This window comes from Sminthopsis crassicaudata, chromosome 2, assembly GCF_048593235.1.
Source record: "Sminthopsis crassicaudata isolate SCR6 chromosome 2, ASM4859323v1, whole genome shotgun sequence".
In the NCBI taxonomy this organism is placed as follows: domain Eukaryota; kingdom Metazoa; phylum Chordata; class Mammalia; order Dasyuromorphia; family Dasyuridae; genus Sminthopsis; species Sminthopsis crassicaudata.
In genome coordinates, this window is record NC_133618.1 from 479,015,762 (window position 1) to 479,021,121 (window position 5,360).

A 5,360-nucleotide genomic window follows, 5' to 3' on the forward strand; every position below is an offset into this window, starting at 1 on the left:
ATGTAATTATTACAGATTAAGTGTAAAGGTGTGTCCTGTGTATTTTTTAAAAACAAGCATGTATATAGATTATACTATATAGCCAGCTAGGTTGTGCAGTGGTTAGAGTTCAGGGCTTGAATTCAGGGAGAATCACCTTTGTGACTTCAAATCTGGCCTCAGACACTTCCTAGTTGAATGATCCTGGGCAAGTCACTTGACCTTGTTTGCCTCAGTTTCCCCATCCATAAAAGGAGTCGGAGAAGAAAAGGACAAAGCACCCCAGTATTTTTGCCAAGAAAATCCTAAATGGGGTCAGAAAGTCAGACACAACTGAAGAACAACAACTTTTAGCCATAGTCAGGCACTGTACTAACTAAATACTTATAAATATTTTTTCATTAAATCCTCATAACAACTCTTGTAATTAATCTTACTTTATAATTGAGAAAACTGAGTCAGAGGTTGTTACTTGTCTAGAGTCAACTATTTTGAGGTCAGATTTGATCTCAGGTTTTTCTGACTTTAGGCTTAGTGTATTATCTGCTGAGCCATTTATCTACCTAAGTGAGTTCTAGGGAGCCATTTGTTCAACATTTACCAGCACACAGCTGCAGCTATCACAAGTGGAAAGGGCTTCATGGAGCTAGTACTAGAGGTCTTCCAGAAATGGTTAAATGACTCCTTTTTGGGAGAGACTTTGCTGGGGGGCAGTATGTTTGTGGAATGATGGTTCAGGTTGAATGGCCTCTGAGTTACCTTCCAAATCTGGGGTTTGGTTTATAGAGAAATTTTTGTTGGGGGGCTGTTATTGCAAAGTGGTTCAATTTTAATAGAGTAAGTGATAGTGAGAACATAACTTTTTTTTTTTATTCTCAGAACAAAATTAGTGGTTTGAAGCTAAGTTTAGGGAATCTGTTCAAATGAAAAGAATAGGGATTTCACTGGAAATTGGAATAGATGTTGAGTTAAAAATCAAATCTGGGACCATTCGTTGGGATTTGGGAGGATTAGTGATGTTGACTATCCTTAGCTTCAAGAAAAACTTATTATGTGTTCTTGGAAAAGTCATCTTACCCCACTGTATCTCAGTTTCCATATCTGTCAAATGGGGTGAACGCTGAAAACTTCTTTGTTTGGGAGAATTTTCCTTAGTACCTCAGAACCATTTTTGGTTCTGAGCAATGCAGCAAATTCAAGAGTCCAGAAAATAATGAAACTGCTGTGAGTGTGGCAGAGCTTCTCATCTGATTGATTGCTGGGTAGAGCTTCCAGCCTCTCCTTTGTAGGTCCCCAGGATCTGTAATACATGAGGCTTTCAATCCTTTATAAAAAAATAAAAAAAATTACTCATTCCTAAGGATTGTATTATTTGTTAATGTCCGTGTCATCTCTCAGGCAAGTGTGTCATTGATCTACAGATTGAGCTGCAAACACCGCATGGGATTTATCACATGTGAAAGTTGGTAGAAGCATGTCAGATTAGGATCTGCCCACAAACTAAAATGCTCTTGCAAAGAGGGTTGTACTCTTGGCCCCAGCTCATTGACACTTTCCACTACATTAATCACTTCTGTTCTCCAAATTCAGGGCTGCTTTTAACCCTTTGGACTCTAGAAATATTCATATTACTAATGTGTGAGCCATAGTTTTAATTTATTTAATAAAGATTAAAACAGATGAATTTTTTTTTGCTCAATCTTGTACATGATATACAATCTCCTTTAATTGTGTTTGCTATCCTTAATGTCTCCTGACAGACCAGAAGCTCAGTTCTGGACTTTCTTAGGAGGGGTCTCTATAAGAAAATTGACTTTGTTTTGTATAAGTGTAGAAGTAGCTCACTGAGATATTGCTGCTCTTCTTTAAAAACTTCTCTTGTAGGAGCAGTTAGGCAGTTAGTACCTGCCCTGGAGTCAGGAAGACTTGAATTCAAATCTGTCCTTAGACACTTTCTAGCTCCATGATCCTGGGGAAGTCACTTCATTCTGATCCCTCAAAAAAAAAAAAAAAAAAAAAAAAAAAGAGAAAGAAAGAAAGAAAGAAAGAAAAGAAAACCCAAAACATATCTTCTTTTAGTTGCTTTGTATCTGCATCTCACCTAAATTCTTCTTCAGTTTTGTAAGAGCAGTATCTATTTCTTTTAATATTCTTTCCACTTTCTCCTTTTTAACAAAGTAGATTAAAAAAAAACCATACCTACCAAATGACTGCTGCATTATTAACCTGAGCTACACACAGCCTAGAAAGGATAATTAAAGTAATCAAAATGACTGATTGGACAAAATATAGTTATTTGGTCATTCCTACTACTTAAGTTCTTTCTAAGCAAATTAAACTTAAATGCTACAAACAAGATGGCCTTTCCATAATAAATTCATCATTTCTAAACTCACCACCATGTTGTTGCTAACTCAAGTCGTGATTGAAACTACTTCCTTCAGCCTTTTCTCTCATCTATTTGGAGGGCTGGCGGGCAGAGTACCAAACTCTTCCCAATGCCTTCCTTTATACAGGGCAGAAGCTGAATGTATCTGCTGCTCTGATTTCATCTTTATGGAATAAAATGTACCTGGACTGGATACTCCATGGTGTCTTTTCCTTCCTTTCTCCCTTACTTTATGTTGTATATAGTTTCTCCCTTTCAACTGTAAGCTCTTTGAGGATTGTCTTTTTTTTTTTTTTTTTTTTTTGCTGAGGCAGTTGGGGTTAAGTGACTTGCCCAGGGTCACACAGCTAGGAAGTGTTAAGTTTCTGAGGCAGGATTTGAACTCAGGTCCTCCTGACTTCTGGGCTGGTGCTCTATCCACTGTGCCACCTAGCCGCCCTGATTGTCTTTCTTTTATTAATTATATTCCCAGCACTTAGAACACTGTCTGCACATTTGTTGTTTTGCTGTTCACTCATTTTCTGTCATGTCCAATTTTATGATCCTATTTGGGATTTTCTTGGCAAAGATACTGGAGTAGCTTGCCTTTTCCCTCTCCGGGTCATCTTACAGATGAGGAAACTGAGGCAACAGAGTTAAGTGACTTGCCCAGGGTTACACAGCTATGAAATCTGAGACCAGAGTTGAACTCAGGAAGTTGACGCCTCCTGATTCCAATCCCATTACTCTGATTTACTGCCTGACACATAATAGGTGCTTAACAAATGCTTATTGGGTTGAATTCAGGTTAAGTGTCTGATAATTAAACTTCTGTTATTTGATGAAAAGGGGAATCTAGTAACTGTTCAGAGAAACTTCAGCAAACTTTGAGTTATTCACATATAGTCTCTTCCAGAAAGAAAATTGGGGTCTGCTACAGAATAAGAGACCATCCTCAATGTAACACTTTAATATCCTTATCTCTGAGAGGTTAGCTTTCCCCGTAGATAGAATAGGGGGTTGCCTGTGTGGTGTGATGAGGAGCATGAAGAAGTCTTTAAAACAATTCCTGTGTACTTGGGATGAAATTGGATTATAAGAGAACTTTAGCTTTACCTCTCAGAGGAAAGAGTTAGGAGATCTGGGGTCAAATCCCATCTTTGGTTATCTATTTCAATTGTGAACCAGTCACTTTTCCCCTTTGGGGTTCTTCTCTGCAAAATGATTATTTGTAGCATTTTGGAGAACTACATTAAAGAAATAGAGATGGATGATAATCTAGAAAGGATGACAAAGAAGAAAAGTCAAATAGACATCAAAGGAAGAAAGATTATAATGATTATTATAAACTCTGTTCTGTCTATAGATGTCTATTAAAGCACTTATATAATGCTTTAAGGGTTGCAAAGTACTTTACATAATATTACCTCATTTGATTACAATAATTCTGTGAGATAGCTGCTATTATCCCCATTTTAATGATGCAGAAACTGAGCTGGGAATGGCTAACTGACTTGCCTTGGATGACATAGCTAATGAGAATCTGAGGCAGTATTTGAACTCAGGTCTTCATGAGTCCAATGTCAGCACTCTATTCCCAATGCCACTACCTAGGAGTCATATTTATACACTATATCTTCCTTTTCTTTTTGCTTTCTCTTAGGCATCAGAAAAATAGGGAGGTTGACAAGTGTCAGAAATGGCAAAGAGATCAATGAAATAGAGAATAGAGAAAAAGGTCATCAGATCTCATAATTAAAGGATTATTGGTGAGTTTGGAAGGAAAATTTTCAGTTAAATGATGGGCTAAAGCAGACTGCAAGGGTATGAGAAGTGAATGAATGGTAAGTGGGGATGTCTCTGTATAGAAGTTTAGCATTTGGAGGGAAGAGATATAGGATGATGGCTTGAAGTGATGGAAGGATCAGATGAAGGGTTTTTAAGGATGAAGAAGACCTGAGCATATTTGAAGACAAGAGGAAGGAAGCAGTAGATCATTTGAAGATGAGGAGAGAGAGAATGATTGATGGGGCGAGCTCCTGGAGAAGACAGAGGGGGAGTAAGACAAAGGCACCAACACAAGGATTGGACTTGGTATGGAAAAGGACTATTCTTACCTTTGTTTCATTAGAGATTGGAAATGAAGATGAGAATGAGGAGAGATGTAGAGTGGTTCTGAATAAGGAAGATGAGGGGACTCACAATGTATGGTTTCAGTTTTCTCAGTAAAGTAGGAAGCAAAATTAACTTTAACATGAAACAATGGATAAGAATTTGTAAAGAGAAAAGATTCAGAAATTCTGCTGAGGGAAGCATAATAGAGAGGCAGAATAAGGGGATTGCTGTATAGTAGTAAGAGGTCAGTTGAAAAACTGGGAATTTCCAGTGGACTCACTTGACTTTCTCTGGCAATGTTTAGCAACATGTAAAGTAGGATCTTAGAAAGTAGATGATAAATTATTGTGGATTCTTATGGGGTAGATGATCTATAAGGGGTGCTCTAGTATTGAGTATTGGCAGAGTGGGAATAGCATTTGAAAAAAAGATACAAGGTATATAAATGATGATATGTAATTGAACTGGTTAGCTAGATGGAGTACTTACCTTGGCATCTGTGACTGATTTTAAATTTTGACAATTGTTGTTTTAATATAATTGGTTCCCTGTATAATCTTATGTGTTTTATTTTATTCATTTAAACAATTATTCTGAGGAGTCCAATTGGCTTTATTACACTGCCAAAGGAGGGGATTATTGGGATTCATGATGCTTAAAAAGATTGAGAATCTTTGTTATAAAGTCAAAACTGTGAAGAGAGAAAAGTCAGATTAGGGCAGGGATAATGAACCCAGATAGTAGGGAGGAGCAGAGGACTAGAAATCATGATGAAAATAGGGGGTTGCATGAGACCGAGGGTAGCACACAATGACTGGAGATTATGATCAGAGAGTGGAATTCTAGAGTTCAGGATTATAGATATGAGTGATGATGAGAATTATGAGTGTATGACTGG